This window comes from Mus caroli, unplaced genomic scaffold (genome assembly GCF_978045245.1).
Source record: "Mus caroli unplaced genomic scaffold, Mus_caroli_1 scaffold_20, whole genome shotgun sequence".
Lineage (NCBI taxonomy): Eukaryota > Metazoa > Chordata > Mammalia > Rodentia > Muridae > Mus > Mus caroli.
The window spans coordinates 40,654,741-40,671,078 of record NW_028227275.1 but is presented as its reverse complement, the minus strand read 5'-3'; positions in this window follow the sequence as shown (position 1 = coordinate 40,671,078).

Genomic DNA, 16,338 nt, shown 5'->3' with positions numbered 1-16,338 from the left:
TCCCTGTCTTATCTTAGGGAACTTCCAGGGACTCCTTTAAAATTAAACACAGTAACCACAAAACTAAAAAAAAAAAAAAAAAGAAGAAGAGGAAAAGGGAAGGAAGGAGAGGGTTTGATTTCAGCCCTAGCACTTATCACTATGTGATTTGGAGGGCTTAATTTATTTCTCTGAAGTTGTTACCATTTTTGTATGTTGAAGTTATATCACTAAGGCTCTACTTATTCTCGAGACATTGTAGACAATTGAAATAGAACTTATTTGGAGGTTTGTAAAAAATGATTCTCTAATGAGTACTTTTCTTGTGATTCACCAGCAATGCCCTTGCCTTCCCATCAAGCCTTTGAAACTAGTGTAACTAAGAAACAGGGAACTCGTGAGACTCTGAATTACTTCAGCATTTTCAATAATCGATGTTAAAGATGGAGTTATAATGACATTTAATAAAAACACTAGTATTGAAGAAGAGCCTACTTTATAAATTTTTGAATAGACTCAAACCACATGAACAGAGTAGAAACAGAGCCCTGCAGTTATAGAAGAGTTGAGCAATGAGCAAAGACACAGAACTGTGAACTGTAAGGATTAATGGATTAGCAACTACCACACAACAGGTGTCATAGGAAAGGGCCCACCTGATGTAAAGAAGGGAAGTTTTTCTGGGAACCTCAATGTGATTCATTCTTTATAAAATCTAGAAAAAAGAAACAAAGGAAGAAAGAAAGAAAGAAAGAAAGAAAGAAAGAAAGAAAGAAAGAAAGAAAGAGAGAAAGAGAGAAAGAGAGAGAGGAGAGAGAGGAAGGGAGGGAAGGAAGGAAAGAAGGAAGGGAGGGAGGGAGGGAGGGAGGGAGGGAGGGAGGAAGGAAGGAAAGAAAGAAAGAAGGAAGGAAAGAAGGAAGGAAAGAAGGAAGAAAGATAGTATCTGCTGTTTCCTCTGAACTTTACACACTAAGATTATGCTTGCATTGTACTTTTAAAAAATTATTTATTGTTTTACTTTACATGCATTGGTGTTTTGTCTATATGCACGTCTGTGTGAGGGTGTCAGCTCTACTGGAATGGAATTACAGACTGTTGTGGGCTGCCATGTGGGTGCTGGGAATTGAAGCTGAGTCCATCTGGAAAAGCAGCCAGAGCTCTTACCTGCTGAGCCACTTCTCCAGCCCGCACTGTACTCTCATACTTTGTCCTTCTGTCTCCTCTTTTCTTCACCTGGCTTTCAGGTAATTATATATGTCATGTTTATAAAAATCAACAAATGATTTTTCAGTAAACTACTTTCCAAGCGAGCATAATGGCCTGAGTTTGATACCCAGAAGCTAAATTTTCAAACCTGTCATAAAGGCATGTGTTACCTATTAGTGGAGACATAGAGATGGATGGATCCCTGAGGCTTATTGAGCACTGGTTCTGTCTGATTGGTGAATTCTGAGCCAATCAAGAGACTCTGTCTCAAAAAAAAAACAAAAAACAAAAAACAAAAAAAAGAATGTCACACATAACCTTTACCTCTCACCACTATAAATATGTATACACAATAAACACACACACCACAAACACACACACACATGTACACACATACAGACACACATACACCCCCCCCACACACACACACCAATCAATCAGTAGACCAAAAATGATAGCTCGTTAGAAATGGGGAGTCTGAAACAGCAGGATTCCCATGAGTTCAAGGTCAGCCTAGGTTACACAGTGGCTACTTTAAAAAGAAAAAAAGAAAAAGAAAAAAAAAGGAAGTCAAAGAAAAAGAAAAAAAATAGAAAGGAAAAATAGTAGAAAGTCAATGAAGATACTCTCTTAAGTTTAGCAATATTATGACACATACTGAAAACTCAATGCCAATTTCAAGGAAGCCAATGTGACTTTAAATACTATAGTCATTTAATGTAAATGCTTAAGAAAAAACAAATTGATATTTTTGATATATGCTGCATGTATATGTCAAAAATAAAAGTCAACTAATTTACTAGTAATTAATATGACTGACATAATGGAAAATTAATCCTGACAGATGCAAGCTAGCTTCTCAGCATCATATTTATGTTGTCAACTAAGAAGGGAAAAGATAATTACATAAACTCAAGTAATTTCCATTTTTATCTATTTTTATTTATACTAACCTTGGTAACAGGAATGTTGGAGCATTCCCACACATTGATAGCCTTATGAAATGAAAACATCCAAGTATTTAAAATAGAATTAACAATGTAGAAGAGACACATATTCTTCTCTTGTTTAGCTGTTGTTTCCTAGGGCATAAAGCAAGTTGAAATGCTTTATGTATTTGAGTTTGGGATGTAGTAGAAAATTCATAATACCAAAGCTGAGCCCAGTACTTATTATGGCAGAATTAAGGCAAAAACCGTGTTTAAAATAATACTTCCCAAAATAGTTTCCAGCTATAATGTGAAGGCAGGAAACTCTAAAATGAAAAAAGGGGAAAGGATTAGTCATGTGGAACGGGATATCCTGAGAACAGCACTAGAACTTTTGCCAGGACACAATCATTGCCTGGTACTGTCAAGCGGATTTATGAAAATAAAGACCATATGAAGGATGTTAGGATGTTCCCACTGACCCTCAGGGACAACCAGGGGTTAAACAGGCCATGTGAGTGAACCACAGCCCCAGCTCCAATGCTATGACTCACCAGCCTTGCTGCTTCTTGAAGGCAATGAGTCACCAGCCTCACCTACTCACAAACAGCTAGAACATAGAACACAGGAGGAAAAGACAAGCAAAGACTTAAGAGCAGCCCACATGGAACACTTTTTCACTGCATATTCATTTCATTTCCTCTAAGGTAAAACCTGGCAAGGAAACAAAGTTGTGGGGGAAAAGAAATTGGCTTTAGGGAAGGGCTTCTAGACTATTGTCAAGCTCTCTTTGAGCCTTGTGGCTGCTTTGGAAGATGGGGTGCATATAGAACTACAAAGAACATAACACTGATCCCCAACTCCCCACAGGCTCCTCTCACCCACGGTTTGTAGCTGATGAAAATCACTGTTTCCATTTCTAACATTCCAAGATAAAGTAGCTTTGAGAACTGGCATTCCAAACGTTTTTTTCCCTTGCCTTCTAAATATGTCAAATACAAGGCAAATATTCCCTCTCTAATTCTTGTGCTATTTCTTCTTCTTCTCACCCCTCACAGAATTAATTAGTGATGCTATTATTAATATTGTTGTAGTTCAGTTTTATTAACATCACATAACAGAAAATAAACATTTTCTTAACCTAATAGAGAGGTTACAAGTACAGCTAATAGGCTGGTAGGGTCTTTTCTTTTCCCAACCTCACTTAAGAAAAAACACAGCTGACTTGCATGCAAACAAGTTAAAGAAAACTTCATTTTTAAACAAATATGAAGGAGAACGAGTACTTTTCAAAAGAAGTCTGCCAAATGGCCCTTTCATAAATTCTCTTCTTTTCTGAATATGGATTCAACAAAAGAGAATGAATGAAAACTGCCTTGTCCCCAGCAAATGAGTCAGGGTTCTAGATTTGAATGCAGATACTGTTAATAAGAGTATATTCATTTTGTAAAAGCTCACTTTTCCAGATAACAGAGGTAATACAGTCCCAGGCCTATAGGACAGACGACAGGTAAAGCAGGTTCTCTTGAGTATGTTTGAACCTGATCATATGCCTTCCCTCTAGTGTTGTCTCAAAATAGGCCACATTCACAGTGTGTGATGACCACAACCACCCAGTGTCTCAGGCCTGAGCATCAGTCTCATTGACAAATTAGCATCAGCAACCTTGAGAATTTTCAAACAAGATGAGTTTTGGGATTTTTTTAATCTGATTTTATTAGGTGTTTTTTGTTTGTTTGTTTGTCTTGTTTTCTGGAACCTAACATTTGTTGTGACATAAAGCAAGAAAATTAATAATAGTAGTAATAATAATATAAGAAGAAGAAGCATAAGTTCATTTCTTTTGAAATTATTATGGTCCTTAGTTCATAATATTTAATGTATTTTTAATTTCATTCGTATTTCAAATGAGTGTTATATTTCTTTCATCCTAATCACATAAATCAAATTACTACCAAATAAAATTAACTAACACAGTTGTTCTAAAATCTTCTCTCTTTCTATCTCTGCACATTTCCTATTTCAGATAAAAAATAAAAGGAATATCTGAGAATATAACAACTTTGACAGTTGAGAAGACATAGAAGACATCTGTCTTCTATAGGGAAGCTTAGGAGTTGCCAGTAAGTGCCATGATGCTTTGGTTATTAGTGCTTACAAACCAAGACCAGGCTAGGATCTGTGACATTTGGGTGTCCTTTTATTCATGGATGTGTTATCAACTTTCCCCATGTACAATTTGACTTTGTCACTTGCAGTGCTAGGATAAATTGTATTCTGATAAATTCCCAGGAATTTTGGGTGTAGAAAAGTAAGATTTGTATTAAGGTCAAAAAGGTCAAGTTTGGCTTTTTGGTTCTCCAAGAGCAAAACTGTTATTCAAAGCCAAAATTGTGGAATTCCAACTTTCTTATTGGTGACTTAAGTTTCATAAATTCTGCATATAAATTCTTCAGTAACATTTAATAATCTGTTCCTTTAAAGTTTTTCTCCATAATATTCCAATCTACTTGCCACAGAATCTTTGATGAAAAATGAACAAACACATGAACTCAAGGCAGACAGCATTTGTTTGATCAACAGATTTTTAATTAAAAACATTTCAACTAGCATATATTAATGTTACAAAACGATGAGCATCACAAGGCATGATCTCATGTGTGATGCTTAAACTTTCTACCCACAGTCCTCTCTTGTACCCAGTTCTCATGCAATTTCATTTCCTCCTCCAAACAGGCCCTTTCTAGTTTCAGGTCTACATGTATACATTTCAAGAGATAATCTGTTCACAGAGATAAAATATGTGATACTCATACAAAGTACTGCTCAAAATTAAAATGGCTGTTAAGTTAGACATTGATTATAGCACTTGATTAACTGAGGTAAGGCTATTGTTTTGAGTTTGAGGCTGACCTGGGCTATATAGCACAATTGTATCAAACCAAGGAAAAACACAAATTAATCTATCTTAAGTACATATTGCCATTGGAAGTACACCAATATGAAAGAAATACAAGTATAGGATCCAGAATTTCAACAGTATGGTTTCTGCAGAGAGTAAAGAATACAAGGAATGTTAGGGTGTGAGGGGCCAGGTTCCTATTGGAGAAGTAAAACGATTGGCTGTGAGACTGTGATGATGTATATACATCAGACATTTGGCAAAATACAGAACATGAAAAGTGTCTCTAACTGAAGTGGGACTGACAGCCCATGATAATGTACTAACACTGGTTCACAAATGCAGCAAACACACCAATGCAGGATATCTGTAAGAGGAGAGACCAGGGGCAAGGCAATGAATGAGCACATTCTCTGTATTTTCTTCTCAAGTTTTCTAGAAAGCTCAGTTTTCTTCAAAACCTGTAGTCTACTAAAGAAAAAAAATTAAGTTGGCTGTATTATTCTTAAGATATATTAGTGCCATATAATTACCAATGTAATAATTAAAAGTCGTTTTAAAGCCCACAGCTTAAAAAGTCATGCATTTATTTTATAAGACACACTGTCAGCTCTGCTGGTTCATGTTGCAAAAAGAATTGGACTTCCAAGGTTAAAGAATAATGTGTATTAAAAGATTAAAAAGTAATTTAAAATATTTTCATCCAAAATGATTTTTATAGTAAACTAGACCCTACATTAATCCATACCAAAATAAACATCTAGGTGGATTTAAGACTGAGACATGTAATAAATATGAACATTATATATTATTAAGAAGCATAAATTTGGGGTGGGAAGAATAGAAAAGATATAAACATTTTATAGAAATATGCAAACAAACAAAATTAGTTAATTCTCTCTAAACTGCCACTATTTTTCATTCACTAACAAAGGGGTAATAAAGACAACAGTCCAAGATCTCTTAGGAATTGATAATGACTAAAACAACAAATCAAAGAACAAACATGAACAAAATATAAATATTCAGAAATGCAAATTCAGATGCTGAAGTAAACAAAATTATTACAATTTAAAGTAGTGAAGGAAATACTGTTCAAAAATATGATCACATCCTTAGGGCTAGAGAGCTGGCTTTGCTGTTAACAGTTTCAGCTCATGTTGTAGACAATCCAGGTTTGGTTCCCAGAACCCATATCAGAAGTATGTCCTTCAAAATACAGAGGACTGGAATCTTCTGGCATCCACTGACACTTGAAAGTACATGCATATACTTGGCCACATGAACATACACATAAAAATCATACACATTTTTAGAAAGAAGTGAGAGGAAGAGAAATAACAAAGACTCCAGACCAGTGAAAATCCAAGAAGCTCTATACAATTTTTATAACAAGTCAGTTAAGATTTCTCTTTAAAATGTAGCTGAACTATCAAGCTGTCTAAAGCCATAAATGCATTTATTCTGTAGCACTGAAGAAAAATGTTCTATACATTGCCCATGTTTGTTTCCTTTTGGAAACCTCTATAAAATAAAACCAACAGGAGAGGGTAGTTGAGAGGCATGGGTGCTAAAAGAAAAACATACTGGGAAATCACAACAAGCATCAGGAAGACTCAACAGTCTTCTGAGTGTGAACCAGGCTTCAGTTCTGCCTTCTACGATGCTCATTCGCTCATTAGAATGTCACTGACTGCAGAGAGTTTGGAATGTAGCAAATCCAGAGCCAAATTGTCATAGGTCATCTTTGGAGTCCTCTTAATAGTCATTTCTTGCCCTCCTCTGTGTCTGACCGAACCACTTCATGACCATTAGATAAGTCATTTGCAATGTACAAACAATGTACTAGTTTCTGACCAACCAAAGGCTAAAAAAGTAGACTGAGAGACTGAGGCCTACAACAGAGGTCTCCCTGCTTAACCTGCCTTCTTAAAATTTGTACCTGAGTTGGGTTTGGCCTAATGCTACTTGTGTTATAATGTCAATTTTGGTCTCCAAAACTGTTTACAGGAGTGTCTGCATGTGAGACATGAGAGACCCTGCCCCCAGTTGGTTCTGCTTGGTAAGTAAAGATGCAAGCAGACAATGGCTAGATAGGACAGACAGAAGCAGGACTTTTAGGATTCCTGGGATTGGGAATTAGAAGAGGAAGAAATAGAAACACCAGGAGGGGCATAGGACAGAGCAGCCACATAAGAATTCAGGTAAGTGGCCCTAGTGGCCACTTCCCTGATTGGGTCTGGGGTAGCAGAGATGGAATAGAGATTTTAAGGGATGTTAACTCTGGAATACTGGAGGGCAGTGTTTGCTAGCCGAGAAGTTTACATGTGCCCAATCATTAAGCTTGTCAAGGCATATCAGAATTAACTGGTGTGTGTGTGTGTGTGTGTGTGTGTGTGTGTGTGTGTGTCTGTCTGTCTGTCTGTCTTTTATTAGAGAATCCAGAGAGCTCTTGGGCGGGTGCGAGCTTGTGACCCATCTGGAGAAAGAGCAAGTTAACTAACTTGCTGATATATGTACCAATGTATTTGAAAAGTAACTTGATTTATAACTTTCTTTGCTTCATTACTATAAAAATTTCATCAAACTGCTTTTACATTGGACCATAGAATTTGGGGTGACTTAAATTAGTGTTCTTCAGGCCATTGCCACTCATAGTTGATTTCGGAATAAGGTTTCTTATCTCCTTTGAAATGGGACATGGATGTTTTACATCAACAGAAGGAAACAATATGGTTATATTTTATAAGATTTCAAAACAGGATGTGAATTTAGAAATTGAGATGGTAGACCTAAAAGTAGGAGTTTGCAAAACACAGCGAAGAAGAAAGGGTTGAGAAGTGCAAAGGAGATGACCATCTGGAGTCATGTGTTCTGTATCATCATTTTCCTTCTGTGGCTCTCATAAAGTATCCTGACCAAAAGCAACTCAGGCTTGGTTGGTGTCTATATTACAATTTCAGGTAACAGTCTGTGATGGCAGGGAGTTAAGATGGTAGCAACTTAAACTGTTGATCACAATCCACCCACAGTCAAATAAAGTGAGAAATGCAAACACACATGCTTGCTTGCTTACTCTCAGCCAGCTTTTTCATTTCTTAAACTGAGAATAACCCCTCGACCAAGGAAAGAAGCCACCAGCAATGGGGTTAGTCTTCTGACATTGATTAACAGTCAAGAAAATCTGCCACAGACATATATTCAAGGCAGTCTGATCTAGATAATTCTTCATTAATACTCACTTCCCAAGAGATTCCAAGTTGTGTCAAGATGACAGTTAAAACTAGCCAGCACCGAACACTGAAGAATGGGTTGATGGGAAGGACCAGGGAGACGAGAGCTACCCACCAGTCAAAGACTAGGGCCCTTTCCTTACAGCTATGAGAATAAACAAATCCTGCAGGTTATGGGCTGTGTGGAGTTGTGATAAATGTTCCTGTAATGCTTTGGGAGGCAATGATAAGTCAGAATGTTTCCTCTATGAAGCACTTACCTTGCCACCTTTGCAGAATGGTACAGATTCCCCATCAGATTCATTAATGTGCATCTCCAGAAATGTGTAGGCCTAGGCCTAGATCTGTTTTCTGCTGAAGGAAGTTTTTTACATATATTTAGAGGAAAGAGATTATTCACTGATTTTGTAAAGAACAAATTGAACAAAAATAACCCTTTGATCTCCATTGTTTGGTATCATAAAAATATGTATTGTTGAATATGTTCCCAAGAATGTGGCTATCTCTGATGTGTCAAGTTACTTAAAGCAACTCATTTTATGTTTTAGTTGAAAGACGAGCACACTATAGTTCAATGAAAACAGAGGAGTTGAGGTTTACATAACCTCAACTTTTTTTTAATGTAACAAATGAGGACAGGAAACTTAGATTGATTTTAAAAATTAGATAACTTACAAGATCTCAGAGTGTCATCACAGTATCCCAGAACTATTGGAGAGAACTTCAGTGTTACTAAGTAGCCTAGAGAGGAAGTGCATTCTCTTAACTTCTCAGGTGTTTATATATTTTTTATATATCCATACAAATATGAAAGGGCTTGAGGCTGCCAGAAATAAGCATCAAAATACAACATAGGAGAGGGGGAGGGCTTATGTCTCTTCATAAATATGATCATCGTTAAGCTTGAAGCCAAACATGCAAATTCTAACATTTTCCCTAAATCTGATACATAAACCAGAATCTTTTTGGAAAGGCTTAAAATAAGCAAAATGTGAAAACAGGGACAATTCTAAATTCCACCTGTGATTCCAGGGTCAGAACAGCAGTGGAAAATTCAAATTCAGCTTGTGGGTTTAAGGAGGCCGTCCTGAGAATTAAAGAGTCTTAGGCTTCCAGAGAGCCCTCCTCCCTATCTGAAGCTCTACCTGTCTCCTGGTTCAGGTTTTGCATTTTTAACAGGTGGTGGCAGGTGCTTGCAATATGCACATTGAAGTTTAATTTCCATCTGGGTGAACAAGAAGTCAGCTGCCTGGGGCAAGGGCTTATTTGCTGTGGACACAAGGAGGTTTGCTTAGAGAATGCCCAAAGTAAAGAGAATAAAGGTTTAACTGGGTAAAGAGGGAACACAGAAAATTCCCTGGGATTAGAAATGATGGGTTGGGCAAATATTCTTTACAGCATTTGATATTTGCAATATGGAAATGAAATTCAGATCAGAAAAACTGATTCATGGACTTCTTAAATCTCAAGGTCTCCTGAACTTTCTTGAAACTGAAACATCTAAGTTACATTTATATGCAGTTTGAGTGTACTAAGCTTAATGGAATATAAGATATATTCTTTAAATAAAACTCTATAGACTGAGTTTTTTTTAAGGAGTACTTTGTTGCAAAGAGTTATTATATAGTAAAGGACACTTACATAAATAAAGCTTTCTGGGGAAAATCAATGAGGAATCCATTTTGTGGACAATCTTGCTATACAGAGCTACAAAACATGGATGTCTAATTGCAGTTTTGTGAGTCACTACTTTAAAATTTGCCCAGTGGTAGGGAAGTAGGAGAGAAACTTGTGGGAGTTTGCATAGTTCTGTCTGAACCCAACAAAAAGAAAAATATCCCCATGAATAAAAACCAAAACTGTACATACATAAACTGAAATATAAGGTCTTAAACACACACACACACACTTTTCAATTTTCTCATTTCTCCTTAAGGAAGAATAGATAAAGGCATATTTTCCCCCAAGGGAAAGCAGGAAAAAAAACTCCAAATTGTTTAAATACTTGAAGAAGCTGCCATGCTTGATAAATGACAGCACTCATTCCAGCCATTGCGACACATTGTTCTTTATGTCTGCATGTCCTACAGAGGCTAAGAAGAGACTTTAGAGTGATTACCAGGGCAGGGCTCTGCCTGACTTGATGCTTTCTCTGCTGAACCACTTTTCCTATTTTAAGACTTAGCTAAAAAGTCAGCCCTCTCCAGACAACTTGCCAATCTACAGGAAGATGTTCTTGAAAGCAGACATTTCATTGGGATCTTGGACACACAATCATTAGCTAGAATTTCAGTCTATTTCTTAATGTCTTTCTTCCCCACTAGATTTAATCTATTTAGAACTCATTCCTTTTCATACCTACATTTTCAGTTTTCAAAGAAAAATTTACAACATAAGGCTAATGACTTCTCTAAGCATCAAAATGCAATTTCCTGTCCTTTGTGGTCATGGTATGAAGGTCCTTGCTTGTCCAGTAATGGCCATGGAAAGAAAACCTTTGAAAGAGCCATTGCTTGGGCTTTATTAGCACACAGTCTTAATCCTAGCACTTGGAGGCAGAGGCAGTAGGATCGCTGGCACTTTGAAGCCATTCCAGTCCACATGGTGAGTTCTGGGTTAGACAGGGTTACATAATGAGACCCTGTCTCAAGATATGAAAATTCAAGACATTGTCAATATGGTGGACAAAAATAAAAGTCAAGTTGAGAACTGATATATGATCCTACAAGAACAGCAGCCATAGATCCATAGAGAGGATGCATCAGAAGATAAGTCACCTAAATCCTGCCGTAGTGGTTTCAACAACACAGCTTTCACTGTGGAGTGAGTTATAATAAATAACTAATGAATAAGGTAGAGAAGTGATTTGAAGAGAGATGGAAGATTTCGCAACTTAGGTAGCAGAGAGACCACAGTATCTTCCTGGGAGAAAACGTGAATATCATCACAAGTGGAAGATAACAGTTTTAACAGATCGTACCTCTCTGTAATATGAAGAAACTATTGCATTACACAACCTTAGGGGAAACATTTTAGAACATTACTTGGCATCTTCTATGACTCAAGCTTTAGATAATCCCAGATTATTTTGAGACCAGAAAATTAGAATGTTGTTAGAAGTTTCATTGTTTCTCTCTTACTCTGTATTTATCAGACCAGTTTTTGTCTTTACAATAGAAACCATGGCAGTCAATATTCCTGTTCTTGCATTCCACAGTGACACATCTCCTGCTTGAAAAAAATAAAAATAAAATTCCAAACAAGTTTTTGGTTGGTATCGTGTAGATAATGACCTGAACATGAACCCAAATGTACTGTGGTTTGATACTGCTGCTTGGTTTGGCCCTAGAAAAGATAGGGTTTGTAATACAAAGAAATATATCAATTAACACAGCTACTTAGAAGGTTGATGTGGGAGTAAGTCTCATTGAAAGAACAATATGGAATCATCCCTAAAAATAAACAATAAATAGATGAATGCTTAGTAAATATCCAATGAATGAATACATGTCTCTCTTTCTCTTAGGATGAGTTCATTTAACAGGATGTCAGTAGTAATAAATAATCAGACAGGACTATCTGGTTTACCCTTCATTAATGGGAATCTGATATTTCCTGAAAGGAAATCTTTCATGACTGTTGGAACTGACACTGAGCAGTCCCATAATACAATCTAAATCCCATGATTAAGCAACAGATACGAAAACATTTATCTGTGCAATCCATTGAAGTTTTGGTTTCTGCATTCTAACATTCTTCTCCCTCTTTTGTTTTTCCTCTTTGAAAATTAAATCCCTCACTGTTGGTGATCTGATAACAAAGATGAAGGATGACTTTCTAGTTTAATAATCTGCTGTAGACATGTTATTTAAACAACCCTAGTAGTGACCAAATGGGGTAGAGAATGACCTCATTAAAAGTAAAAATAAATAACTCTGGGTATAATTACAAGAAAAGGCTGACTGGAGATAGCAGAGCAGGTGAAGAACTAAGATATCAAGGAGAAAGGTACCACTCTTGATACCTTCCTGGCTTGGACAGGTTTCTGAATAGATACTTGGGGTTAGTGCAAAGCTGATTGAAAGCAAATGAGTGAAGAGCAAATGCCACTGAAACTTAAATTATCTCTCTCTCTGTTTCCTCAATGCTCTAGCCCCATCTCCCATCAATCAACAATCTTTTTGTACCCATGATTCTGAAACTCTAAAGGAAAGCTACATGGCATTATGCCTGGATGGACAGGTGGCTTGGGAATGATATGTTAGTGTTTGCGCTTGGTTGACTAGCTGCATTCTTTGTGGTTTGAGACAGAAACTCAGCAAATCTCACCCTCTGGTGTATACTCACGAATACTGAGATCCCCCAAGCAAGTATGAACTTCTCTAAAAGGGACACATGAATACCAAGTAAGTCCAGCTTGTTCCTATAAAGGTCAGGCTGTGAAAAACTATCACACTCTCCATGACCCACTATTCTCTAGAATAGATACATTTTGCCCTGTATAATAAGGTTTGTTCATGTACATTATAAAACTGAATTGACTCTGTGTTGTTGTGGAGCAGATGAACTTGTGGAAGCAAGTGCATATGTATAAATGTATGCCATTATTATTCATCCCTCACTAAGGTTTTTAGATAGTATTGACTCAGAATTTTTGATATATTTCAGCAAATGAAGTTAATCAACATTTAATTGAAAGAAGTTTAAGCATACTGGAGTAGAAAGCACATCATTAAATCTCCATCACAGGACACGGTTATCCCATATCCTTTCTTCATTGGCTCTTGCATGGATGCTTTATTGACATTCTGCTGATCAATACTGTATAATAACTTCAAGAATGAGAAGGCAAGTATTGACTTAGAAAGTACACCTAATCATGGTGTATATTCAAACACAGTAGAATATGAAAACTGTACTTGTTAGAAGATGAATTATTTACTAACAATTCGTTATATTTATAAGAGAACTCAAACAAGGAGCATTTAAAATCATTTTCGTTTTTGAATATAATATGTGAATTTGTAATCTATGCTTATTTGGTGGTATAGATAAAATGTCTTTTTGCCAAGAATTCTGTCACTGTGGCAGTATAGGTTCGCCTTGATCACTTGGAAATGTATGTTCTAACCACGTGACTCTGCTGCATTTTAATGACACTAAGGACAGAGTCATAGCTGCCAGCCTAGCATTTCCTCCTCAAACATGTCACTACCATGTCTTTTAAGCTGAAGCTAAAGAAATAAAATTCCCTCTGCAGTATCAGTCCAAAGTTAGGTAGGCACCCAATATATTTTACATACTCTTGCCTATAAAGTCTCTAACAGTCATTTATTTCATCCTCATGATTATACAATTAGGAATGGCAGGGCATAGAACAAAACTGCTGTGAGCATCTCAAAGTGGAGCTGAAGTTAATTACTAGCATAGAAGAGTGTCTTGAATGGCATCCAGTTCTGCTTTTGAGGTCAGCATTCTTTACCGTGTTGCCAACCTGAACTGAGATACTCAAATGTACAACATCATAGTGAAAAGAACTTTGTATGAATCAAAAATCCTAGGCCCAGGTAAGAAGGCTTTAGTGACTATGAATATAAACACGGCTACCTGGGAAATAGCTCATGGACACTCCTATACCTACAAACACATTCTTACAGTACATGAAACCACAGGCATGCACTTTGATCCCCTCTTTAGGAGGGTATGGAAAATCTTAGCAGTGTGCTTCTAAGGCACTCAGTTTTCTTTACAGTTCTGGACAAACCAGCTTTTCTTGGTTAACCATTCATAGCGTGTTCATGATTTTCAAATGTTTCTTTCTTTTCTTTTGAAAACTTTTCCACCTCTCTGTGATTTTTCATGCCTGACAGCTGAATCAGAGCATCAGCAATGGTGACATAGCAACAGTGTGTTCTTTTCTGTGTTCTGACAATAAAACAACACAAGGAATGCACAGGCCTCAAGTACACCTGCTTTTGTCCATTAGGGAAAGCGTCTCTGTCCAGAATGTTCTTGCACTCTGTCATTTTAAAATACAACTTTTCTTATATTTCAAATTATTTTCTGAAGCTGTTTAATTCCTTTTACCATAGAGCTCTTAGGTAAAATATCATAATTCACTATTTCTTTGGTTGTGTTTGTTGAAGTCACCAATTCTGCATAAATGCTTTAATAATAAATTCACTGAATATATGCACAAATTGGTGTGTGTGTGTGTGTGTCCAACTAGTTAATGAATCCCAGAAAACAGTGATATGTAATCATTGATGCTAGGAACAAATGTAATAGAAATGCCATTATCTCATCATTAGAACAGACTATTCAGAAAAATACTGAAGCATGAATTAAAGTGATGTAGAGAAAGACATTATGGTTGACTTAAATCTCTTGTTTTAGAACAGGACCAAATGCAATAAACTCCTAAATAAACACCAAGCCACACTGTGCTTGAAATATATATTAAATAATTAATGACAATACTGATTAGAATTACTATTTTATTAATTTATAGAAATTTAGAAAGTCCCTGGGTATTTTTTTTAATATCAAGAAAAATAGCATAGTAATTTAGTACTGAGGCCATACTAAGAATTCCAACTTAAGGCCTTGGTAATTGCTAAAAATGAAATAAAATTAACTTTCAAAGTTTCCCAGATAATATTAGATTAGAAACTGATAGTTAAAAAGCCAATTTTAATAGATTTTGCTTTTGAAACTATAGGAATTGAGTTTTAAAATGAGTAACCATAGTATTTCTCCTTAAGAATTTAGTAGGGGGAAGAAAATCTCTGCATTCATTAGTTTCAAATGATGTGAAATCAAAAATTATATTGTAGATTCCTTGTACTCCCTACCTGTGGTCACTAGCTTCTATCTCAGCAAAGTTGCAATTATTAATGGAGACATGTTCCAGGAAGTCTGTCTTGTGATATAATGTATGCACCCTGTACCAGTGAAGTGACTGGTCTCTGAGTATATAGTGGAACATATGTGGAAATGTAAGGAGTTTCAGTCTGAAAGTACATTCTGTGAGAATACATAGCTGTATCGTAGCCAACTAACTCAGGTGTCACAAACACTAAAGTCTGCTTTGGTGAGAAAGAGGTGGAGCACCTTCTGGGTACAGAAGGTGGGTCCTGTTACCATTGGCTCATCAGGGTGTGGCCATAGTCATCAGCAGAGTCAGATATACATCACACAAACTCAAACAGAAAAATAGTTGTTGGCCACTGTCTTGAATATCTTAAGAAAAGTAAACTTTGAGATGATGTGCTGTGTCCAGAATGAATCACAAATGCTCATCAGGGAAACACATTGATTATTGGCACTGTAGTGTTTATGAATTAGTCAAAGAGTTTAAAGCAAACGGGATGCCTTATCTACCCCTTACTCCTTTACAGACAGAAATTAGCTCATTTAGCTAGAATCTAACATTGCTGGAAGTCCAGTACAAAAAACACTAAGCCATATTGTATTTTTAAGATTACACTCTAATTCAAGATATTAAATAAAAGCAAGAATAAACCAAAAGAATATTCATTTAAAAAGTTACAATCTAGTTTTTCAGCATACACATACATACATGTTTATTTTATCATTTTGGATTTTGAATAATGAAAATGAACTTATTTGAGAAAGAGATTGATATGGGGGGGGGTTTCTTCATTCATCAGTGTCTCTGAACCTCATTCTGTGCTTTTGAAGTCATATGACCCAAGAGAGAAAAAGGGTAGACATATAATCTAATTTCCCTTTTAAGAGCTTGGCCCTTCATGACAGATTAGATTACACTTCAATAAACAGGCAAAAAAGTAAATTATTTCTTATTCCATTTCTAAATTTTGGTATAAGCTACTACCCCGCACCTGGAAAATACATAACATTTGGTTGACAGAAGACTATAGTCATTCTTGATATCTATGAAGAATCGATTCCATTTGAGAGGCAAAGGCAGGCAGATTTCTGAGTTTGAGGCCAACCTGGTCTACAAAGTGAGTTCCAGGACAGCCAGGGCTACACAGAGAAACCCTGTCTCGAAAAAAACAAAAACAAAAAACAAACAAAAAAAACCCCCAAACAACAAGCAAAC